The sequence below is a fragment of the Pseudorca crassidens genome, chromosome 1 (genome assembly GCF_039906515.1).
Source record: "Pseudorca crassidens isolate mPseCra1 chromosome 1, mPseCra1.hap1, whole genome shotgun sequence".
Taxonomy (NCBI): domain Eukaryota; kingdom Metazoa; phylum Chordata; class Mammalia; order Artiodactyla; family Delphinidae; genus Pseudorca; species Pseudorca crassidens.
Window position 1 is genome coordinate 116,571,058 of NC_090296.1, and position 25,816 is coordinate 116,596,873.

At 49.9% G+C, this 25,816-nt stretch overlaps 1 protein-coding gene and 1 long non-coding RNA gene across 3 annotated transcripts in view; one reads left to right on the top strand and one right to left on the bottom strand.

The window, feature by feature from the left end:
* CORO2B (coronin 2B) overlaps nucleotides 1-25,816 on the top strand; it is a 140,349-nt gene that overhangs the window by 18,581 nt on the left and 95,952 nt on the right. The gene's annotated exons all lie outside the window — the stretch shown is intronic.
* LOC137231423 (uncharacterized) lies at nucleotides 7,918-11,911 on the bottom strand. The gene is made up of 3 exons (XR_010946541.1): nucleotides 11,549-11,911; nucleotides 8,689-8,858; nucleotides 7,918-8,554 (listed from the first exon to the last, which is right to left on the bottom strand). It is a non-coding gene; the product is annotated as an uncharacterized lncRNA (long non-coding RNA).

The following is a 25,816-nucleotide window of genomic DNA, read 5'->3' on the forward strand; positions in this document are numbered from 1 at the left end:
GCACATCTGTTCTGGGCTGGCCTGGGTTTGAGCGGCAAGGAGGGTGGCGCTGTAGGACTGGAACTCACCAGTAACAAAATGCTAATGATAAATGTTTACTTAGTGCTGACCACGTTCCAGGGACTGTGCTGTTTTACACGCATCTTACTATCATCCTTTCAACAGCCTGTGAGCCGCAGGGACGGGAGAGGGAAGGTGCTACTGTTATGTCCATTTTGTGGATGAGAATACTGAGGCTCGAAGGAGTTAAGTAACATGTCCACGGTCACACAACTGGTAAACCGAGATGGAGCCAAGGTTCTGTCCCATCCTTGATGCACCCCAGGGCCCATGCCCTTAACTGCCTGGCTCATTAGTGCCTCAAAAGCATTTCATTTAACCAATGGCTTCTCCCTAAATTGTTTCCCTCCCATTAAAAAAAAAACAAAAAACAAAACACAAAAAGCCCTTCCGTTGCTATGGAACACAGAGGCTTCGCCAGAGTTACTGAGGTGAACCAGGGCAGAGAGTGGGCACGGGCCAACATTCAGTCTGGGCTCTCGCTCTGTCCCTGTTCCTCTGCTGGGGGACCGCACAGTTAGACCCATTGCGCTTGGTGGGCTCAAGGGCAGCAGACCCGTTGGGGGCCATTGTGATAGTCCAAGCACGAGGCCTGAGCTGGCCGAAAGGAACAGTGAGGGCTGGAGAGGAAACAGGACCCGGGGTCATGTTTTGGAGGTTGATGAACCTGTGGAGGTGCCTGAGGGGTAGAAGTCAGTGGGGGTCCAGGGGCTCCCGGGAAACCCAGGAGGAGTCTTCTCTGGTCAGCAGTTCTGTGTCCCAGATCCAGCCCCCCTCAAACCAGACCATCTCCCTTGTTCCACAGACCTGGCTCTGAGAGCGTTTTTGGATTTGGAAAATCAGATCCCACAGAGGCTGCAGCTCAGTGCCTCAGGCTCTGTAGGCAACCCCAGGAGAAGAGGGGCAGCAGCTGGCTGGAAAATTGGGGTATCCTGGTTTCCGGGGAACTGAGCTGCGTTCCTGGCCAGAGAGAGATTGGGGGTGGGGATGGGAGGAGGAGAAAATGAGAGAGAACAAACAGGAGGTTTTGCCATCTCTGCTTCTCTATCATGCGGGGTCAGTGATTTTTGCTAGTAGCAAACTCCTGGGAGAAAAAATTGATCCAAAGATGGTAATCCAGTTTTCTCAAGAGAGTAGGCCTGCCTTCTAAGAAAGCATGGACCTTCAAGAAGCCAGGAGGAGCTTGGTGCCCTAGAGAGGCAAGTCCCTGGTAAGCGTTCCTCCCCAGAGCCCGCCAGGCCCAAGTTGCCCCTCTTTGCTGCTGTCTTCTCTCCCCAACTCCTTCCTCCCTACTTTTAATCCTACAGCAAACCTTAACTCTCCCCTCTCCCTGACCCTCTCTGTACTGGGCACCAAGAGGCTGGTCTGTGTTTAGAACACTGGGGGCTTTGTGCAGGAGCCTGTCAGAGGAGAGTTTCGATTCTGACCGGAGCTCCTGGAGGCCTGGAAGGGTGACACTGATTGAGGGAAGCTGGTGGGGATGAGAGCTGGGGCTGCCGCACTGGGAGCCTGTCCTGGGTTCAGGCCCAAACTGGGCTTGGGAATGCCCTGGATTAGGGGAGCGTGGAGTTGGGGTCTTATCAGCCTGGACTCCATTGCCCACCTGGGTGGCAGTATTCTTTGGCTTCCCCCTGCCTGGGCTACTTAGCTGAGCATGCCTTCCCTCTAGAGCCACCATTTACCTCCTTGGCCCCTGCCCAGACCCTGCCCTCCAGCCACACTGGTCCGCTGGCTGCCCCCAAACTCAACTTGTGCTTTTCTGCTCCCTCTCTGCTCAAAAGGTCTCTTGATCCCTGCTTTCAAGGCCCAGCCAAAATGCCACCTCTTCCAGGGAGCCTTCCCTGATCTCTCCTCACTCCTAACTCCATCCTTCTCATGTCACTGCCATGTTGAGATGGTTCTAGTTGAACATGCCCTGTCTCCCCTGCCAGAGGGCAAGCCCCATGCCCTGAGTGGGAAGGAGCGTGCGATGCTGCAAACCGCATGGCGTGTTTCTTGTGTCTGGCCCTGTGTATGTTCAAGTAGAAATTTTTGAATGACATATTTGTGTTTTTGCATGGATAGGAGGATCTATTCTGTGCGTGAAGCATAGCTTCAGCCATGTGAGATGCATTTGTTGGCAAATTTATCAGAGGATGCAGGAAAAAGCCTCCTAGCCCTCTCCCTAGAAGGGCCTGGGACAGATATGGAGAGCTTATTTTTCCTTTCTCCCGTTCCCCCAGCACTGCTCAGACAGAGGCTGTGCTGCTGAAGAATTCTAAAGGAGGGGAAGTGCTCCCCAGTGCCTCCCAGACCTCCCGCCCAAGAGAGGCGGTGGCCTGGTGAACTTGTGGCAGCAGTGTGCTCTCCCGGGGCTCTGCCGTCCCCTGGGAGGCTGCCATATGCTTTCCGGACGTCCGGGTCTCATTATGCTCCAACTCGAAAATTCATCTTGTCTAATTGTGCTCGAGGCCTGAGTGAATTTAGGAACTATTAGCCAGGCTCTGTGGGCCGGGAATCTCCATGGCAACAGAGGATGCGTCCTAATGAACTGCGTCCTTGGAGACTGGCTCACGGGTCCCCCACCCACTCCTCTGTATGGATTGCTACTATCCCTGTTGCTTGGCAGGGAGAGTAGAGGCCCTGGGCTGGGGAGAGGTGATGGAAACAGCCTCTGCAGCAGCCACCCAGGCCCCTGCGGTGTAGTCCACTATTCCTGCCAGTGCTGCGGGGATAAAAGACACTCAGAGAAGATTCCACAGCCTCATTGCTGGTCAGGGGGTTTCCCTTCCTCCACAAAGAACACACACACCCCTTCATCTGAAATACACACACAGACACACACACACAATTCCAGTGGTTTGAGTGCTGTCTGTTTTCCAAATCTTGCTAAAATGTGGAAGTTGCAGTCCCCTCCAGGAGGCCTTCCTGGAACGTTTGCCTCTCTCCCAGCCCTGTTGTGCCTCTCTGCTTGGCTTGTGCATCCGGGATGTTTTTCATCACAGTCTGCCCAGAAGTGGACTTAGGCAAGTACATACCAGGTTTGCTTCCCGCCAGGTGACAAGCTCCTCCAACACAGTCACCCCTCACCTTCGTCTTCGGAGGAAGCTCAGCCTGAAGGAGAAAGGGGAATTTGCTAGCAGCCTCTCTCTACCCTCAGTCCCACCCCAGGGACCAGGCCCGGGAGCATCTCTTTTGATGTGGCTCCCAGGACCTTCAGAGACCTTCCTGCCTCCATGACTGCGGGTGATGGACCTGCACCAGGCACTTTGCCTTCCCCACCTGAGGAGGAAGGGGATCCCCTAAAACTGGGCCTTTGGTGAAGGAGTGGAAAAGAAAAGGAGACTTGAGGAAATAAAAACAGTAAGCCAGGGACAGCCCTGGCCCCAGCCCCCAGCCTCCTGGTTGCGAGACCTCCAGGCCCCTGGCCCTACTGCCCCTGGGCCTGGTCACCTACAGGAAGACTGTGTAATGTGGGAGGAGGGTTGGAAGGCAGAGATGCAAACCCAGCGATTTCTCCGCATCCACAACTCCTTCTCAGCTGTCCTGCTGATTCTCAGTCTTCAGAAATGACCTGGAGAGAGAGGAATGAGTAGGGAGGAGGCCACCTGTCTTGAGTTTTAATTAAAAGGGACAGGACACCTCCCAGTGGCACTTGTGACGTGGGTGGGTCTCCATTGAGGAGGATGGCGTGGTATGCAGGTGTGTGGGTGTGTGAACAGCTGACAGAGTAGAGGTCTGAAGATCTATCCAGAAAGCTGAGTTTTCTCCTTTCTCCTGCATATCCACTCCCCTTAGTGCAGCAAACATTTCTTGAGCATCTGCTGTGTGCCAGTCCCTGTGCCAGGCCCTGGAGATGTAGGAATGGATGAGATACAGCCCATGGCCTCCATGACTGGGCAGAGGGTGGGCACTGAGGTGTTGAGGGGCCCACCTCTCACTGAACCCCTTCATTCAGCCGGCATCCCCTGAGCTCTGCCTGTGTGCTGCTGCCTTTTAGATGGTCCTGAGGATGAAGTGATGAATGTGGCGGTGGGGAGCGCAGGGTCTGACCAGGCAACTATTACAGGGTTATGCGGGTTGGGGGGGGTCAGGCACCCAGAGGAGGAGCGGCTAATGCAGCCTAGGGGGCTAGGAAGGCACTAAAGCAGAGACCAGAAGGAGGGGGAGGATTGCGCCAGTGGACAGTTGGGAAGAGTGACCAAGGTAGAGGAAGCAGTGGCGTGTGCCAGGGCCCGGAAGAGAGAGACAGAGGCCTTGAGGAACAGAAAGAAGTTGAACACAGTGAGGGCATGAGTGTGCCGTGGTGAGGCCAAAGCCAAGAGAGCCGTCAGAATCCAAGACGTAAGGACCATGGGCCTGATTCGGAGGGCGGAGGAGGGAGCTGTGCACTGTGCAGGGGAATGGCACCAGATTTAGATTTTTAAAAGGCCGCTCTGGCAAGCATTTCTTTGTGATTCAAAAGTTAAAGTATTCTTAGTTTTTCATTTAAGGCCACTTGGTGCTGTGGAAGGGAACGAGGGAGGGAGAGTGTTGGAGTGATTGGGATATTTGGCCCCAATGAGGGTCTGACCCCAGGCTCACACACATACGTTGTACGTAGATGGTTTCCTTTTTAATTGGAGTACAGTTGATTTACAGTGTTTCAGGTGTACAGCAAAGTGATTCACTTATATGTATATATCTCTATTCTTTTTCAGATTCTTTTCCATTATAGGTTATTAACAGATACTGAATATAGTTCCCTATGCTCTACAGTACGTCCTTGTTGTTTATCTATTTTATACATTGTATCTAGATGTTTTAATTCAGTTTGATATGGGACTTTCAGGCCACTAAGAGAAAGAGGAGCAAAAAGGGCTCCCACTGCCCTTTGGAATATGTGTCTTTAACCCCTGCCCATCCCTCTCATGTACCAAGTTAAATAGGGTCCACCTGTCATCGCCATGGTTTGCGTACTGAGGTTTCCCCTCATTTTGTTGCCCCTCCTGGGGTAAGGATGGCTGCTGTGAGTTTCATGGTTCTCTACTTCAGCGAAGGGAGGTTCAGTGAGATACGCAACGCCCACCTTCTCCCTATCTGAGAACACCAAGAGGCAATTCCTTTCTGTTTTCTAATAGAAATATTTCATGGAAACAAACCTGTTTCCTGGGCAAGAGGGACTGCTTGTATGAGTCTTGCAAGCACACATTTATTTCCCTGGTTGGGACATGTATAATTTTATTTACAGGGAGGGGACACACAGCTTGGCAGTCCCTTGCTTAGAAATGGCTGCCCCGTTGGATTAATACCATCTGATTCCTCTGAGCAGGAAGGTTTAAAGAGCCCCCTGCCCAATCTGGGTCTGGGACAGGAGGTGAGAGCTGTCAGGTGGCCTGGGGTTAGGGAGTACAGAAGAGAGAAGTAGGCAGGTCGGCTGCGTTAGGATGCAGAGTTATCGCTGTATCCTGGGCACCATTCAAGTCCCAGGGCTAACACAGGGCCTGGCTCCTGGTAGGTGATTCCTAAACTAGTTTGTGGACAGCAGAGTGAATGAATGAGTTGGATGAATGAATGGGGTGGTATGCACAGATGAGTGAAGATTGGCCTGTAACCTTCAAATAATCATAATCTAGTAAGAAAAAGCTAATCCTAGGCATGATGACAGCAGAGCCTTCATGGAGGATGAGCTATGGGGACAGTGCAGGGTCATCTGGCAGACGTCAGGAGTCAGTGTTTCTCAGGTCAGGAAGGTGTTATGAACTGATGGTGCCCCGCCATTCATATGTTAAAGCCATAACCCCTAGTGTGTCTGAATTTGGAGATAGTGCCTTGAAGGAGGTAATTAAGGTTAAACCAGGTAATAAGGATGGCATCCTAATCCTACAAGACTGATGTCCTTATAAGAAGAGGAGGAGACACCAGGAGTGTGTGTCACACAGAGGGAAGGTGGCCGTCTGCAAGCCAGGAAGATAGCTCTCGCCAGAAACCAACCCTGCTGGCACCTTGATCTTGGACTTCCAGCTTCCAGAACTGGGAGGTTGTTTAAGCCATCCGGTCGGTGGCCTTCTGTTATGGCAGCCCTAGCACACTAATACACATGGGGATGCTGTGTCTAAGTTGGGTGGTCAAGGTGAACGGAACAGGGGGAGGAGTGCTGCCTCACAGGATTCAGAAGGGCAGCTGCTCTCCTTTGGAGGCTCATCCTGCAACACGTGCACCGGGAGATTCAGAGTAAGAGCCTGGGCTGCGGAGCCAGACTGCTGGGGTCCTGAACAAGTTCTAATCCCTCAGTGTCTTGTCTGTAAATGGGGATAATAATAGTAGTTACTGTTGTAACTCCTTGTTGTACAAGTAGCATTGTGAGCATTACATTTATTTTACATGTGCAAAGCGCTTAACCCTCAGCCCAGCACATAGTAAATCCTCAACAGAGCTGCCCCTCTTCCTCTTTACTGTTTGCTTATCAGTGTTGTCACTCCGGGTGCTCCCTTCTCTTAACATGTGTTCCAGGGGCTCCAGCCATTGTTAAGAACGTTCTGGGACCACCTTGGGAGCAGCTTTCAGTACCAGCTCCTAAGGTCGGAAATCAGTTTGACACTTCATAGCCGGCCTCCTCCCCCACCCCCAAGCCATCTTCCCCACCTGGAAAGGAGCAAGCTTGTGTCTGAATGACTCTGGATGTGACTGAGGAGATGAACCCTATCACGGAAGGGCAACGATAGGCACTGAGGATATCCCTAGCCAGTCCTAAGTGGGATTTCACACCAGGAGTTTAAAAAGTGATTTTTGTTTGTTTGTTTGTTTGTTTAAAAAAGAGGTGATTTGACCTTAACAGTGTGGCAAGAATATGTACATGTCCTTCCCAGAGGACTACTCCAGAAAGGCCAGGGTCTCTCTATGTAAAGCCGTGAGTAAAACAACCACCTCGGGACTTCCCTGGCGGTCCAGTGGTCCCGTGCTCCCAACGCAGAGGGCCCGGGTTCAATCCCTGGTCAGGGAACTAGATCCTGCATGCCGCCACTAAAGATCCCACATGCCGCAACTAAAGATCCCGCATGCTGCAACCAAAAGATGCCGTGCGCAGCAGCGAAGATCCCGTGTGCCGCAAGTAAGACCCGGTGCAGCCAAATAGATAAATTTTTAAAAAATAAAACAACCAACTCCCTTCTGTGTAAATTCAGTCTGAGTTCCTCATTCTAGCATTACGATAATGAGTCTTGTCTTCTGAGAACCTATGGGAAGGTGGGATTATAGGTGCTTTTGTTTATTTGGTTGTACATTTCTGGGTTTGCCTCTTTTTTTTTTGCGGTACGCGGGCCTCTCGCTGTTGTGGCCTCTCCCGTTGCGGAGCACAGGCTCAGGCTCTGGACGCGCAGGCTCAGCAGCCATGGCTCATGGGCCCAGCCGCTCCGCGGCATGTGGGATCTTCCCGGACCAGGGCACGGACCCGCGTCCCCTGCATCGTCAGGCGGACTCTCAACCACTGCGCCACCAGGGAAGCCCCTGGGTTTGCCTTTCTGTATTGTGTATTTATCACTTTGATAATTAGGAGAGAATTAAGCAAACTCTTAAGAAGTTTTTAAAATAAAAGAAGAAGACTCTCAGCTGCCAGGACTGTCCTAGGTCTGTGGTGGCATATTCCAACCTGTATAAGCCATCAAAAAGACACATGAAAGTAAAGTAGTTTCACCCTTTTTGGAGAGCAGTTTGGCAACGTGCTTCACAGGCCATAAAAATGTCCACAATCCTGTGACCTAGTAATCCCACTTCTGGGACTCTGTCCAAAGGAAATAATCCAAGGGCGGGGAAAGGCTCTGTGCATCAAGATGCTCCTCACGGCATTATTTATAACTAGAATTTGGAAGCAAAATAAAGGCTTTACAGTATGAGACTGGCTAAGCAAACGAAGCAGCATTTATTCAATGGAGCATTCTGCAGCCATTAAAAAGCATAATATACCAAATGCTGTGCATGTGGGAAACTTCCTGCTAAGTGAAAAGGGCCGGGTACAAAGGTGTATGCAGACCAGGATCATAACTGTGTAAAAGTTCTTTGGAAAATGCAGATGCTCTGAGATTGAAAAGTGAAGGGAGAATTGACAGGACCTCCACGTGGGCTGAGGGAGAGAAGAAGGGGGAATTCATAGATGGCTCTCAGGTTTGTGGAATAAAAGTCCCATTTACTGGGAGTCATGGCGGCCGAGGAGGAGCAGCCTGGGGTGGGGAGATCAGTAGTTGGTTCCCGACGTGTTAGGTTAGAGGTGTCTGCGAGAATCTAAAGGGATAGGTCTGAAGCTCAGGAAAGAGGTCCAGGTGTCAGGTGGAAATTTCAGAGCCATCAGCTTGTAGAAGGTGTTTAAATCTCTGAGTGTGGATGACCTCAGGCAGGGAAGAGTAGAGGCAGTGGGTCTCATCCACCGATGTCTTCAGAGTCCCTTGCAGGTCCCTCCAGGTCAGTGAATCGGAATCTCTGGAGTGGTGGCCCATCAGCATTTATTCAGAGCTGCCCAGGTAATTCCCATGGAGGCTAGGGGCTGGGTTAAAGTGAAAGAGAAGTGGCAGGTTTGAGCCCCAAGCTCTCTGTGGCTGAGACCGAGGAGGGGAAAAGGCTTCAGAAGTGACTGAGAAGGTGTGGCCGAGGGAAAGTCAAGGAGGAGGGAGAGGTCACCTGCACCAGCTGCCGTCCGGAGGGCAAGCGTGAGGGGGCTTTGGGCTCTGTGTTGGTCAGTGTGGATGAGGCCCATTCAGCTCTGGGATTCCTGAGTCTAGAACTGCGTAGATGGGCCCTGCAGTGCCCAGCACAGGACCTCGCAGGCTGTCAGCATCTGTTCTGTTGAACTGAACAAAGCATTTGTTGGTCAGTTGCTTTCCTTAAAGTAAACGTTTTCCATACCCCAAATTCTGGCCCACGGTCTGCAAGATTTTTGAGCTGCTTCTGGGTGGAAGAGGTCAATGTAGAAAATGCAGCTTTGGATATAGAAACATTGAAATGACGCAGATGTTTTGATAGCTCATGGATACAGTGGGTCAGAATATTTGAAACTGGGACAGAGAAAAATCCAGAGCATAACTGAACATTGACTTACACTTCCCCCGATATCTTTGATCAGCCTCTGATGGCTCCAGATAGAGGACAAGTTACTTGAGCCCAGGGGGTGGGCATGGAAGATGCTTTCAGCATCTCCTGAAGCTGCGGGCATGGGGCAGGCGCTTTGCAGGTACTCGGTACATCCTGCATTCGCCTGATTGATTCGGAGCTGTGGAAAGGGCATCCTGCGATGGACGGTGCTACAAAAAGGAGCCTTCCCCAAGCGTCCCGAGTCTTCCTGGCTTACCAGGGTGGAGACAGACATTGGGCTTTTGGAGTGGGTGGAGGGGTTAGCAAGGGGCTGCATGGGTTCTGTTGGGCAGACATCCAGACAGGGCACAGAGGGGACAGCAGCACGTCCATGTTCCACAATGTCTGGGGGTCTCAGCTAGGAAAACACAAATGACTAGGTGTGACTTGAACACCGGTGGAGAGGGGAGTGGCTGGAATCATCTGAAAGTTTCTTCGCTCTCATGTCTGGTGCCTGGACTGGGGTGACTTAAAGGCTGGGCCCAGCTGTACCTGTGGACGGGAGCATCTACACAGGACATCTCCATGTGGCTTGGGCTTCCTCGTGGCATGGCAGCCTCAGAGAGTCAGATTTCTTACATAACCACTCAGGGTCCCAAGAACAAGTGTTCAAGCAAACAAGGCAGAAGGTCATGACCTCTTAGGACCTAGCCTCAGAAGTCACATAGTGTCACTTCCATACCAGATTCAAGGGGAGGGGACATGGAACCCACCTCAGAGTCCTTTTCAAAAAGTGCTTTTTTGGCTAGTAACTTCCAGCCCCTGTCTAAGGTGGGTCAGACTAGGTCTCCAGGAACACATGCCATCCCATGTTCACGTCCCCTACTTTCCCGAGACCCCAGGGAGTGTATCATCTTTCAGTCAAAGTCAGATGCCCTCAGGCATAGAACCCCGTGAAGTAGGGTCTTTGGAATGAGGACTCCCATGTGCCTGGCTGCCACCCTCCAGCTCAGCTGCGGCTACTAGACTAACTTCAAAAAGAGGTTTATAGACTGTGAGATGCCGCCCTTGGGAGGGGGCTTTACCACACTTTTCCTGCAACGTGCCTCTGGGCAAGTGTTTCCTTTCCCGTGGACCTAGGCAACTGAAACCAGACCGAGGGGCCTCGACAGGGCCATTGCAGTCTGAGGGCTGGAAGTCAGAGGCTGCGCCAGTGCCCACGGTTCAGTGATCAAGATTTGGCCTCCTGTGGCTGGCTATCCATGGGCAGACCCGCAGGTGGTGGTTACAGTGTCCAGGCCTTCTGGGAAAAGGGCCAGCAAGGCGGGTACTCCCTCCCCCATGCTCTAGTTCCCTGGAAGCCTGTGGCCTTGGGGACAACTCCCCTGCCGGGCCAGTCTGTGCAGCCGGGAGCCCATCTCCCTCTACCTTTTTTTTTTGTGTGTGTGTGTGTGTGTGTGTGTGTGTGTGTGTGTGTGTGTGTTGGGGGGGGCGTACATTTCTGTTTTTCAAGAATTTAGCTCTTTGTGCACCGCAGGGATTTGTTGGAGGCTGATGTGAGAACCAAGGGTCAGGGAACGCACTCTCCTCTTCTTCCCAGCTCCTCCTCTCCTAAGGAGGGACTGCCCCCAGGAACCAGGATTCTTGAATCCTGAGTGGTTGGAGCCTCAAGGCTTTGTTCTCTGCCCCTCCCCAGCCAGACTCCTAAATGCCTTTTCTCAGGCTTCCCACCAAGGGAGTGATGGGGCTCCAGGAGGGGACTTGGAATTCTTTATCATCGTCATCTGCCTCCTGCTGTGTCCACTATTCCAGCCCTCCATCCATCCATTCAACAGATATTGCAACAAGTATTTACTAAAACTCACCATGTATTTACTACAACCCCTACTCGATGCCAGGCACAGAGAGAGAACTCAGACTCAGACCCCATCCTCCAGGGGCCGCAGAGAGGAAGCTGACTTGTGATTGCAGCCAGTGCAGTGGCAAGTCCCGAGGGCCCTGGGTGAGAGCACAGCGGGCAGGGGAAGCAGGGCAGGGCTCGAGGAGAAGCAGCATTTGAACTGGGCCTTGGGGATGGCTGGGATTTGGCCTGGCGGACGGGACAAGGGAAGTATTGGTAACAAGAACAGCATGAGTGTGGGGCCTTGTTAGGACCAGGGGTGGAGCTGCCCTGCAGGGGCATATTTTCTATGTCAGGAGAATCTGTGCTCGTCCTCTGGTGTGCCGTCTTCAATCCTTTCTGGCAGAGGGGAAAGAGGATCTGGTGGACTGGGTCACACCCGCCCATTAGGGACGGTCTTCCTTCTTTCTCCCAGCAGGGTCCATATTTAAGAAGAGGGCCCTGGCTATGTGGGTCAATTTGTGGTCCACACCAAGCATCTAGGCACGAGGTAACGAGAGACTGAACCAGAGGAGGGTCAATGGAGAGGAAAAGGAAGGGGGATCTCTGAACCCTGGGGCTGAGCCTTACCTCCCGCTAGTGGCTGGTGACACAGGAAGTGCTGTGTTGTCTTTGATGGAAGGTTTCCCTGAGCTGGGGAGTAGATGTGTATTTAGGAGGTCACTGGCGTCTCTGTCTTCTCTTTGCCACTGGCCTCCCAGCTCCTTCCGTTGCCAGGCCTGTCCTCCTGGTCCTTGGCCCCCTCACTGTTGTTCTTTTCCCAGAGCCTCCTGTGTGACTTAACCCAAGGCACACAAGCTACTGATGGCAGGCTGCTGCGCTGGCTGCCCAGGGGTGAGCTGGGGTCAGCTGGTGAGGACGTGGGATCTGAGAGCCGATTTTCACCACACGCCTGTGGAGGGGCCTTTTGGGACTCGTCACTGGCAGTGATGGCAGACAGGCTGGAATGGGGCGGGGGAGCGCAAAGAGGTCCCGTTCGGTACACTGGCTGGACCTGGAATCCGCATGAGTCATCCAGATTGGCCAGCTGGCGCATCCCTAGGGGGCCCTGTAATTGTGTAACCAACCTCTCCCCTCCACCCTCTTAGTTCTCTTGGTGGAAACCTGGCCAGAGGCTCAGACACAGAGAGAAAAAGGATGTGGTAATGATTCTACTTGTTATTCAGAATTAACTAGGTGAGTATTTCTGGAGCACCTCTCACAGGGTAGGCATTGAAGATCTCTCAGAAATGGGCCCTGTCCTCAGGGAGTTTGCAGTCCTGCGGCCCGGCACTAGCGGCCCTCAGTAAATGTGGGTGGATGCAGCCTAGAGAAAGAGCCCCGGCTCTGCAGGGTGAATGGGGTCTCTGGTGCTTCCACTGGTTTAGGAAGCAAGTGGTGAGCCACTCCCTGCCCTGAAGTTCTGCGTTTTCCTCCTGACCTTGTGGAGGAAGGGCTGGGGGCTGCCTTAGGTCCAGGGGTGCACCCCTTCACTACGGACCCTTAACTTGACATCCAAGACCCCTGCTGCCTGGCCCCACCTGTCTTCCGAGGCTTGTCTCCAGACTCCTCTGTTCTAGCAACAGCAGACTCCTTGCCCTTTGCCGATGGCCCATGAACTTCACCCTCTCTGCATTCACGCCTTGTGCCGTATCCTCTACCTGAAATGCCAGTGCCACTCCTCCCCTCCCTTACCCCGGGTTCCGCACTGCGAATCTGGAATCTGAGTCAAGCTTCAGGCAGACTCCATGCCAGTGTTTCCTCTACTCCTTCATCTCTCTGTTGGGTCAGTCAGGCATTGTTCTGCCTCCCGCTCAGTATTGCTGTTCTGTTGGTTGGCTAACTGAAACACTCACTGGACTGTGAGTTCTTTGAAGGCAAAGGTGGAGCTCTTTTTCTTAGCAGGAAGATGAGGCATAGTGGGTTAACTTGGGTTAGGCTCTCAACTCAACCACTTACCATTCTGTGACCTTGGGCAGATAACCGAACAGGTCTGAGCCTCAGTTTTACTGTCTGTAGAATGGAAAAAATAATACCTGCCCCTTAGGATTGTCACTAATATAGGGTAGCTTGGTGCCTGACAAGTATTAAATGTTCCGTGAGTGTGGCCTCCCATTCTGCTTTGCATTTTCTCCTGTAGTCCTAACGCTGTGCCTTGCACAGATGATATATGTTTAGTAATTGTTTGATGAACAAAATGAGTGACTTGAGCTCAGAAATAAACCCGAGCATATACAGTCAACTAATTTTCTACAAGGGTGCCAAGAAAACACAATGGGGAAAGGATTAGTCTCTTCAATAAATGGTGTTGGGAAAACTGGCTATCCACACGCAAAGGAAAGAAATTGGATCCTTATCTTAACAGCATACACAAAAATCAACTTAAAATGGATTAAAGACTTAAATGTAAGGTGTGAAACCATAAATCTCCTAGAAGAAAACATAGGGGAAAATCTCCTTGACATTAACCTTGGCAATGATTTTTTGGATATGACACCCAAAGCTCAGGCAACAAAAACGAAAATAAACAAGTGGGACTATATCAAACTAAAATGTTCTGCACAGCAAAGGAAACCATCAACAAAAAGAAAAGGCAACCTATGGATTGAGAGAACATATTTTCAAATCATATATCCACTAAGGAACTAATATCCAAAATATAAAAGGAGCTCATACAACTCAATAGCAAAAAACAAAAACCAAATCAACAACAACAACAAAAGACAACCCAGTTACAACAGCGGGCAAAGGATCTGACCAGACATTTTTCCAAAGAAGACATACAAATGGCCAACAGGTATATGAAAAGGTGCTCAACATCACAAATCATTGGGGAAATGCACATCAAAACCACAGTGAGATATCTCCTCATTCCTGTTGGGATGGCTATTATTAAAAAATAAATAAAATATAATAAGGGTTGTTGAGGATGTGGAGAAAAGGAAACCCAGGTACACCATTGGTGGGAATGTAAATTGGTACAGCCGTTATGGAAAACAGTATGGAGGTTCCTCAAAAAATTAAAAATAGAACTACCATATGATCCAGCAATTCCTCTTCTGGGTTTATATCCAGAGGAAATGAATTCAGTATCTCAGAGAGCTATCTGCACCCCCATGTTCATTGTAGCATTATTCACAATGCCAAGATATGGAAGTAACCTGAGTGTCCATCAACAGATGAACGGATAAAGAAGATGTGATGTAGATATACAGTGGAATATTATTCAACCTTAAAAGAGGATTTCCTGCCATTTGCAACAACATGGATGAAACTGGAGGACATTATGCTCAGTGAAATAAGTCAGACACAGAAAAAAACCCTGCATGATCTCACTTATATGTGGAATCTTAAAAAGCCAAATAAATACGTATAAGCAGAAAGCAGAATGGTGGTTACCAGGGGCAGGAAGGTGGGGAAATGAGGAGGTCATGGTAAAAGGGTACAGAGTTGCAGTTAATAGGATGAACAAGTCTAGAGATCTAATGCACAGTAGGATGACTATAGTTAATAATACTGTATTGAATGCTGGATGTTTACTAAGAGAGTAGATTTCAGGTGCTCTCACCACACACACATACAAAATGGCAACTATTCGAGGAGATGAATGTATTAATTAGCCTGACCTTAGTAATCGTTTCACTGTGTATAGATATATACCAAATCATCATGTTGTACACCTTAAGTATATATATTATTATTAAAAAATAAAATAAAATTTTTTTTCAGTGAGTGAGTTCCCTGAGTTGCACCTGTTTTGGAAACATAGATGTCCAAATCAGAAAGGACCCCAAAGATCACTTGATTTACGCCCTCCAATTTTACATTTCCTGACACTGAGTACTGGAGGGCATATGATGTACTGAAGGTCACTTGAAAGAGTCACAATTCAAACCTTAGTCTCCAGGTCCCAGTTCAATGTTCTGACCATTCCTGACGTGTTGGCTGGTCCCTTGGGGCTGCTGGGCATGGGCATAGCCGGGGGACAACCTGATGGGACATGGATCCTGTGTGAGAGTCCTGCATCTTCACACCCCTCTGCTTACCTCCACCCCCTCCCTTTTTTCCTACTGATCCAGATACCTCTTGGGAGTTTGGCATGGCATCCAAAGATGGTAGAGATTCGGCATTTCCCTGGCCCTGCCGGGAGGCGGGCATGGACTCTGACTTGCTGCTTTCCTTGGAGAAGGTTGTCTCCCAGGCACCAGGTTTCCTTTTTCGTGCCCTTTCCTTTGGTGTCATGTCCCTTCTGCATTTTCCCTCACGTCCCTTCCTCTCATTCATCGCCCCCCCTACTCTCCCATCCCTCCCTCGTCCTCCCCAAGCCCCTTGTGCCTTTAAGTTCTGTTTGTGGAAACCTGGCCTCAGACTAGATCCTACATCCATCTTCAGTACCTGAGGGTACATCTCTCCCAGGGTCCCATCTCTCGAGGAACTGATGTTTTCATCTCACTTACTGAAATGACTTATCACCTTGCAGAGTATGATACTCTGCTCCCCAGCTGAGGAATTTCAACCTCTGTGAGGTGGGTTAGGGAGGCCAGCACGGCCTCAGGCCAGTCCAGAATGTTCACATACAGAGAAATAGGATCTGAGAGAAAATGGACCTCACACACCAACCTGTCCCTTAACTCCAACTCACAGAGCTGCCAGCTGACACCTTCCATGCCACACCCTGCAGGTGGCCACGGAAATAACCCAAGAGTGAAAATGAACGAAGCACTTTAAGGCTTCTGTTAGCAAAACATTGGGAACCATCCCATGTACTGAGCAACAACTGACCTAAGCCAGCTGCGGTTCCTCAGCATGAGGGAGTGCGACTGTGGGAACTGGCTCTCTGTGGACGTGCACGTGCTTGCCATGATTTTACCCATTCCAGTGGATTTATTTTTATGATTATTTTAAAAAATGATATCTTTTTCAGATTATAAAGATGATATGTGTTCATTCTGGACCATTTTTCTGCTTTTCCTTTCACTTTTTTTTTTTCCTATGAGTGTATTTAAGTATATCCTCCATTTTGCATTTATTATTATAACATTGTATCAGGACCATCTTCTCATGGTATTATTTATTACTATATCTCATTGATTACAATATTGCACATTTTGTGATTTCTGAAATTGGGATATATTTTCAATAGACAGCATGTCCTAGTTTATCACTACATGTTTTTCTTTCTCGGAAGAACGTGAAATAATGAAATAATGGTCAGTCCTACAATCAGTTGAGTTAGATTTGATGAAATATGGTATATGCTTCAAAAACACACTTTTCATGCTTGTATTATAATAGTCTGTCATGTGAACATAAATATACTTGATTTTATCAGCCCGTTATTATTGAACAGTTAGGTGGGTCCAACTTTCTCCTTTTCAGAAACATCCTGATATGGAAAATGTGTCCGCATTGCTCATTTTTTATTGGGGTGGACTCCAGAAATAGATAAAATTAATGAAGGTCTTAAAAGCTCTTGTTGCAGATGCATGTGCGTGTTGACAAGAACCAAAAGTGAATATAGAGGGACCAGTCTGTCCCTGAAGGGTTGAGAACAGATTTGGAATTGCAGGCCCTTCCTTAGAGTCTTAACAGCCAATGAAGCATAATTCCATAAATTTTTATTTTACACAGACTTAGAGAATGAACTTATGGTTACCGGGGGTGGGGAGTAAGGGTGGGGGGAGGGATAGTTAGGGAGTTTGGGATTGACTTGTACACACTGCTATATTTAAAATGGATAACCAACAAGGACCTACTGGATAGCACAGGGAACTCTGCTCAATATTATGTAACAACCTAAACGGGAAAAGAATTTGAAAAAGAATAGATACATGTATATGTATAACTGAATCACTTTGCTGTACACCTGAAAGTAACACCACATTGTAAATCAGCTATACTCCAATATAAAATTAAAAGTTAAAAAAAAAAACCCAAGGATTATCAAACCATATTTGGTATCTGGAAACCCAAATTAGTACATCCCTAGAGTTTATTGGGGCCTTAAAATTGACAAACGTGGCTGGTGCCTTGCAGTCTTTGGCAAAGCTCCTACTGTGTACCAGAAATCCAGAAATTCTCAGTAAGCATTCTTTGCCCTCCGTGTCATCTTGAGTTGGCTCCAATGTCCAGTTGCTGCTGTTTCTGCTTTTTAACTGAAAATTGCTGTGAGTTTAACTCTATCATTATTGATTTAGTTTGTCGTGGATTGTTTAGTGAACCACCAGTGTGTAGCACTTATTTGCGTATTTGAAACCTATAATTTTTCATTAACCAATACATCTTAAAGCATCATCTGTGCCCACCTGCATTGGAATCTCTTAGGTGCTTATTCAGATGCAGATTCCTGGACTCTCTTCCAGACCTTCTGAATCAGAATTTCTGGGAGCGGGCCTCAGAGTAAGCATCTCTGTGCTAGCGAGACCCTCTGAACACGTCTTCAACGTGTTTGCATGGTGGTTCAAGAGGGAATCTTCCAGATCCTTATTGCTAAAGCAGCGGTACCTGTAATTCCCCAATTCTGCTTATATAGAGATGACTGCACGTGGATTTATCCTACTTAAATACCCTGCAAGACAAAGGGTGCTGTTCTAACACATAAAATTGTGCATGGCCTCTTTTAGGAAGTGTGTAGTAGGTGATGATTCATTATCTCTCTCTCTTAGCCTCTGTTATCTCCATGTTGTTTTCCCACTGATGTGTGGGTGTGGGTAGGTGAGGGGCCTCTGGGGTAGCCAAGATCAGGGAGCCCAAGACCCCAAAGAGCAAACTAGACCTTGACGGTGGCCGTGCCTGCTAGAGAAACTCATTTAAGGAAGGAACATGGGGACCAAGACAAGCAAGGGTCCTGGATGACTCTCCACGGGCCACAGGGAGAAACAGCCAAGCCCAGGAGTCACGGATGTGGCTGGAGGCTGCACTGGAAAGTGGCTGGGAGGATTTCAGGACAACCCCGGGGCCCTCTGAGGACAGCCTTCTTCTCCACCCCTGCACTGTGCGCTGGGGGAGGGGCTGGTTCCAGGGCCCCAGTGAGCCCTTTATCCACTGCCCTCAGCTCTGACTGGAGCACATTGTGTCCTGGCTGCGCCCCTCACAGCCTCTTAGTGATGGGCCTGTTGTCCAAGATGGGCCCGCGGCTGGTCCAGGCCTGTGCCCATGTATTATGCATCAGCAGCTCAGACAAAGCTTCTGTGTGTGGGAGCCGGGTGGGATGGGGGCTTGCCCCCTACAGAGTCCTGTTTACCAGGCACTGCATGCCCAGAGGATGGGATGGTGGGCATGCTGCGTGCAGGAGATGGGCTCTGCAGCGGGGCCTCTGAGCGGAGAGAGAGGTGAGGCGTCGTGGACACCACGGCCGGCCTTCCTGGCTAAAGCAGGATCGATGGCTCACTGCAAGTTCAGGGCAGTCAGGGAAACGGTCCCCCCTCCCTCCACCTCCCAGGGCTCCCAGATCTGCTCAGAACGCACTGTTTGGTCATTAACAGAGGCTCTCTGGCTAACCCTGGCTCCAGTCAGCCAGTAATTCCCTGGGGCACCTGTGGTGTGGCCTGAGCGCCTCAGGCACTCAAGAGACGGGACTAATGGGGACCTTCCTAATCAGGGTGGACAGAAAGTCAGTCATCCCCCCAGACGGGGAGCCTCTTGAGGGGTGCAGGCGGGTCTTGCTCCTCTGGAGCCCCTAACTTGGGGACCTGGTACGGGGCAACCATACAGTAGTTGTTTGTGGAATGAGAGTTTTCGAGCCTTTGTAACGGGCCCATTCCTGAGCCAGAGGCTGTGGTCAGGCTCAGAGGAGCAGAAGGAAGATGGATAGCCTTCCCTCCTAGATGCTTCCTGCCTGATGGAAGACAGACTTCCCCCAGAGGAGGAGGGCGGAGGAGGCTGCCATTTATAGAGCCCCTTCTGCAGGCCAGACCTGCCGGTGGTTGACACGCAGGCTCACTCCCTCCACCCAGCAGCCCGGCCAGCAAACCCTTTTCTCCCTTCTGTGCTGGAAGAACCCTTTTTCCACTGCCCTGCGCTCTGCCTGGAGCGCACTGTGTCCTGCCTTGGGTTGGTTGAGCATCGTGCCCTGGTGTAGATTGCGCAAGGACTGACTCTACAGCTTGTGCTTCGGTACCGAGCAGTATAATCGTGGGCCTAACTGGGTTGCTGTTGGGGACATGACTAATCAGAATGATCTCAGGGGCCTTTCAGAATAATATTCCTGCCTCTTCTCTACCATCCCAGATTCTGATATACATTTATTAGGAGGAGGAGAGTTAAGGATCTTGGGCAGGAGGCATGGAGCTTGAAAAAGCTCTCGGTTGTCCTAGTTCCTTCTCAGACAGGCATGTAGCCTTATTTTCAGTGTTATTTATAGGTTTCAGAATTCGACTGTGACTCCTACAGAAGGGAAGTCTTTGCTTCCCACCAGGCCCCCACCAGGGTCTCTTGCTGCCTGGCCTGCTGGCCTTTCTGCCATGCCACACTCCCTTGAAAGCCGGTGGCTGCCCTGGATCCAGATTCAGATGCCTGCTGGATGCTGTGAGCGGTTGTGCAAATGTTCCAGGCCATAGCCCGAGTGATTCTGACAGGCCGTGAGTGCAGCTGTTGGCACGTGGGCCCCAACACGCACAGGGAGTCCTGCACCGCAGTCTTCAGTGAGAGCCCTGGGTGCCTGGACCCAGTGTCACCCAGCGGCCCCAAGATTGGGGTCTTACCTCCTGGGCGCTCGTGGTCTCTGGGGAAAGACAGGCCGGCACGCAAGGAGTGATGACACGGCGTGCTGAAGTGCACTCAGTTCTGAAACGAAACTCACACAGGCAGACTAATTCCAACCGCGTGGATCTGAGAAGGCTTTGGAATTGGGGTTTTGAAGGGAGGATGTGGGGAAGGCAAGTCTGAGGGGAGAGCGCTGTGTGTGTGTGTGTGTGTGCACGTGCGTGTGTGCGCACACACACATGTATACATGAAAGTGTGTGCTTACGTGTGTGTGTGTTCATTCTCAGCAAACCCTGTCTGTGGTCCCGGGTGACAGGGGATGGACAAAACGGATGGCTCCGTTGATGGACAAAAGGGTTAACACGGTAAAGAAACAGAATCCAATCCATGAGGGATTTTGAGTGTTTTGCGAGGCTTGGACTTTCTTCTCTTGGTGTAGGACATTGAAGGTGTTAGAGCAGGAGAAGACATGGTCAGAGGTGTTTTGTTTTTGTTTGGAAGAAATCTCTGAGGAAGGAATAAAGGGTTTTGAGGAAGAGGGAAGAAGGGCAGGAACTAAAGTTTATACACACTTACCAGGTCCTTAACTTACCTCGTCTCCTTTCACTCTCCCAAGAATCATGGAAGTGGAGCAGTAATTGTGGTTACCAGATGAGAATCCACAGCCCTGAGGGGTTAAGAAAATGGCCCAGGAATTGTTGGCATTGAGTAACAGCCGGGTCTATTTGCCTCCAAGTCCATGCTTTCCAAAGACATCGGCTCCCTCTGGCTCTACAGAGCAGGACAGGGTGCTGTCCTGGCACAGGTGGCCCTAGGGGACTGGCAGCTGGGGATGGGCCGGAATGCAGGGGCAGCGCGGGAGGAGAGGGCCATGTCGGCCACTGCAGCCTCTTGCCTCTGCAGATCGTGCAGATGGGCCTGACATCGCCTCTCACTCTTAGGGACCTTCTGTGTTTTTCCAAACATCTTTCTGTTGAATACATCATTTGTCCTCTCTTCGTTCTTGGTCTGGGAACCAAGGGACTTGTTTAGTCCCAGCTCTGCCCCTAGTCTGCTGTGTGACTTTGGGAAAGTCACTTGCCCTCACTGGGCCTCCACGCTCCCCCCTGTGAAATGTATGTGTATGTGCATGTCTGTAACTGTGTGTGTGTGTGTGTGTGTGTGTGTGTGTGTGTGTGTGTGTGTGTGTGAGTATGTGCATGCATGTGTATGTGTATAAGCATGTGCTTGTGTGTGTTCCTTCTCAGCAAACTTGATGTGAAGAGCAGGACCAGATCAACTCTAGGCTTTTCCTCACTGCGTTCTCTCCCTGTGGGGTGGGTGCTGCTGGCATCATCACTCCCATCTTATAGAAGATGAAAATGGAGTCTTGTGAGGGGGTCCTGGGTAAGCAGGGACTAAGCCACACTGTTCTTTTCCCAGCATCCTCGATTTTGAAATCCCCACTGGGTAACTGCAATCCTGCTGGATGGACCCTGTGCCTGAATGGGGCCCCCAGAAATTGTGGCTGAACATGGGGGTTTACAGTTGAATCTCGGGCACCTGGAATACCCTAGTAAACACACTGTTCCGGATTACTAGATTTTCAGTTCACTTCAGTTGGTGTTTACTGAGCACCTACTATGTGCCAGGCTCTGTGCTAACTGCTGGGGACACAGAGGTGAACCTGACTTGGCTCCTGCCCTCCACGAACCCACAGATAGTGCTGCGGCTTCCAGACAGTTTTTGGCTCTGACTTCTAGTAAGAAAATCATTTTGTGTTGTGACCGAGCACATGCACACATATATATGTTATATATACAAAACTAAATACAAAGTCATGCCATGCATGCTGATATTTTCTAGTCTTTTCTTCCCTTCTCTTTTCTTTTTTTGTGACAGTAGCAATCTACCACTTGGATTCTATAGCCTACTAGTAGGAGGTAACCCTCCAGGGTGAGAAACGCAGCTGAGTGTTGCACATAATGCATGTATTGTATTGCATATAAATTATGTGCTGTGGGAAAAGAGAGCAAGGAATGGGTCCTTTTGATTGGGAAAATCAGGGGAAGCCCCTGGCTCAAGTGGCACTTGAGCTGCGTCTGGATGAATGATAGGATTTCAGTCAACAAAGAAAGGGGAAAGGCAGCCAGAGCGAAGCCACAGCAAGAGCACAGGCCAGGAGATAACGAGAGGGCCCTGCAGAAGAGCTAACGGCATGTGAGCTGTGCCTTTCCAGGGTCATCACATTCGGTTCTCAGAATTACCCCATGAGACAGAGCTCTTTATGTCTTCATGTTAAGGGTGAGGAAATTGAGTCTGAGGGAAGTTATGTATCTTGCCTGGGGTTACACGGCTTCTAAGTGGTAGAGCCGAGACCTGACTCGGGCAGTTTCACTGAGATCCAAATATGAGGTTCCCAGAGATTTGACCCTAAAGATACTTCGGGGCTAGTTCATGGTGGTGCGTGAATACAAGCCTGAAAGTTTTAAATTTCGTTCTGGAGGTAAGAGGAAAACATACATTTTTGAGCAAGGGAAGTGATCTGATCCAAGTTGTATTGGGGGGAAGAGCACAGTGGCATCAGCACAGGAGCTCAAAGAGAGGCAAGGACACCTGTCAGGAGAAGGGAGCAGCATCTTTCTGCCTAGGTCAGCAGCCTCAGAGACCAGCACATCATACTTATCTCAGGGATGCATATGAGGACGTTGCTTATATATACCATGCTGATAAGAATGAAAGGAGAATGAATCATGTTTCCATTTTTACTTTGGCTTCTAGGAAGCTCAGAGCTCCAATCTGTGGTACTCTCCCAGGGAGCATTCAAGAATTCCAGGAAGCCTTTTATGTATTCATTTTGCCTTGCCTCAGTTCTCCTACCTTGACTTTCCTATAATCTGAATTTTGTCACCTACTTAATTTTTCATCCCACTATAATATATACATTTAGGTATAATGCCTTAGAGCAAACTTTAAATAAAATACAAGTAAAGCACACTGAAGCAACTGGAAAACAGTTTTTCACAAACAAGATTGGAATCTTCTGGAAAGTGGGGATTATCTTACCATCTCCTAGGGCTTCTGTTCCAGGGCTGGGTGCCAGGTGGGTGCATCACACAGATGTAAACCTTGGGCTCTTGGAGCTGGAAAGCGCCTGAAGGATCCTCTCTCTGTGTTTCTTAAAGAATGGACATGGACCGCTAGTGGTGCACAAGATGGTTTCAGTGGGACCTGGATGAACGTGGTTTGGTTTAATTGTCCCATATTTATGTAATGTGTATTAGAAACAAATGTAGTTAACACATGAAACCTGTTTTGTCATGTGTAAAATTGCTTAGAATGAGGCTCAAGCAGATGCTCAAATTTTAGAAAAAGTCAATTTAAACAAAATTTTAAAATAAATATGGCTCAGGTGATTTGTAGAGGTGGTGAAAACGTGTTGACAGGGGTTCACAAATTATGAAGTTTGGAAAACACTGATTCAGCTGAACCCCCCATCTGACAAGTGGTGAAGCCGAGGCCCAGATAGGACCTTGCCTGTGGGTCTTGTAGGAGATTTGAAGCTACAAGAGTGAAGAGAGCCTTCCTCTTCCAACCTCATCTGGCCCCGCATCTTGGTTGTGAATCATTTTCATATTTCCAAAGTGCCTTCTGTCTTTTACTCACTCATCCCCTTTTACCCCAGCCCTATAGGGCAGATGTACCAGGGGTTGTTTCTCCTGTTTTTCAGATGAGCAAACTGAGGCCCAGAGATGGGGTGGGCCTGCCATCACCCAGCCAGCTGTGGCAGGACCAGGGTTAGAGGATTTCCAGGTCATCCTGCCGTGTGTGTCGGGCAAGGTTGGGTGGGGAGCCAGTTTCTGGGATGAAATCCCCCAACAAATGGTAGAAAGTCGGCTGGGTGAAAGCAAGGCAGTCTACTGGCCGGGCTCCACTTAGGAGCAGTGTGAACGGTACCTCCCGATGCCACGCCATCCACTTCTGGGAAGTTACTGCTTTCGAAACGAGCCGCAGATGTTCTCCTTGCCTGCTTACTCAGCTCCATGGTTGGATTATATGAGCAGTGAAAAGTCTCCACTGTATGACCACTGCTAACCCTGCCAGTGCCCTGTGTGGGCACCTTCCTGGCCGTTAGTAATGAAACCACAGTGTTGACGGGGCATCTTTGCAGTGCCAGGCCCTGCGCTCACAGATGGGCTTGCACATTGAATCCGACGCTGCCCCGGCCCCTAGGGACTCACAGTCTAGCAAGGGAGGCAGACACGTAAACAACAAGCCAGAGAGCACTGCAGTAAGTGCTGGAATGGAGGACTGGAACAGGTGTTATAGAGGGAGCACGGAGGAGGGATGGTCAGAGAGGGAGCAAAGGGGCTTTGCCGAGCAGGAGAAGAGAAAGCACTCCTGATGAGGCAGAGGCCCAGAGGTGACCAGGAAGGGTCCAGTTCGTGATGTACGGTTGAGGAAGGCAGTAATAGAGATGAATTACAAAGGTGGGTTGGAACCATTCGCAAGCTGGGGTCCGTGTGCGGCTTATGCCCCAGCAGGAGTCCACTGCTGGCTGGGGTTCCACACTTGCATGACCCTGGAGACCAGTGCACGTGCACTTGAGGTGAAAATGTGCCTTTGGGCTCATGACCTACCTTCCCAATGGGCAGGTTTGCTCAGTTGGCCCTGCCTTCGAGGTTGGGATGTCAGCTGCGCTGGAATCAGCCTTGAGTTTGCTTTGGTTTGGTTGTTGGTTTGTGTTAGGAAGGCAGTGTGGCTCAAGAGGACAGGCTTTGGAGCAAGACAGAGCTGAGCCCACTGGTTTTCAGTGAGCGCTCAGTACTTCAGCTGCTGCCGTTGTTAGTGGTGATGGTGACGACTGCTCGGTGAGTGGCTGTGTGTGCCGAGTGGAGTAAGTGTGTGTGGACGTGAGTGTGGTTTGAGGCCACGCATCTGGGTGGAGTCTGTGACCACAGTATGAGGATGCCAGGGCTGGTTCTACATTCACCATGAATGTAATTGAATTGGCTTGAGAAGGCAGTTGGTGACTGAAGGATTTGGGATGGAATGCATGAGCATAAGAGCGTTGCAAGGACCCTCGAGGTGTCATCCAGTTCAACCTGAACCTGATGTGTGAGTCCCATTCTGACACCTGTGCCAAGTGACCTTCCAGTTTAATTACATCCAGTGATGGGGAACTCAGCACTTCCCAGCATGACCCATTCTGTCATTGGACATCACTGACTACTCATTAGAAACAAAAGCAGCTCATCACTATGGAGTACCTTCAGAGTCACAGGATATATCCGCACACTTCATTCATTCATATTTGCTAAGCACCTAATATTTCCAGGCACTGTTCTAAATCCTGGGGATGCCTTAAGGGAACAAAGCAGACTCAGTCTCTGTCCTCATGGAATTTTCAGTTTTACCTTACCTCACAATACCCCTGTGAGGTTGGCAGGGCAGGGTTTAGAATTATTCCCATTTCACAGACTGAGAAACTGAGGGTGGTGGTGATAATGGTGACAGTTAAAATTTATAGAGGCCTAGAACGTGTCAGGTGCTTTTTATATTTTATGAAATCTAATCTTCACATCAACTCTATGAGGTAAACACTATTAATGACATCCCCATTTTACAGATGAGGAAACAGGCTCAGAGCAGTGATGTTACTTGCTTAGGGTCATGCAGCAAGGATATGGCTCTATTCTTTTCACCTTCACCCTGTGCCTCTGGAATTGAGGCCCCAAGACTTTCCAGAGTGGCAGAGCTGGGGTGAGAACTGAAGCAGCTAGACAGAGACTGTGGGCCCTTTGCAGCACTGTTGGAAGGTCACGTGGGAATGCTGGCAGTATCCAACATGTGCAAGCTGCCAGGAATGACCTCCAGCCTTTCCCACTCATTGCCCTGTTTATCCCGCCTCCTCAGTTCCACCCCGTCCCCTCCTAAAGAAACAGAAGTGGGTGAGGCCATCTTGGACAATGTCCAGGAGTCATCTTGGGCATCCTGGTGGGAGGGGCCAAGGGCAGCCTTCAGCTTCCTTTGCTCTGGAGATCCTGCAGGGCTTCTCCGTGCCAGCACCCAGGCTCCTGGTGCTCCCGGGAGCAGCAGATACAGGCAGCTAGGGCCGGGTGCGATCACTGCTTGCTGGATCACAGCTCCTGGGTAACTCCTGGGTAACTTGCTAGG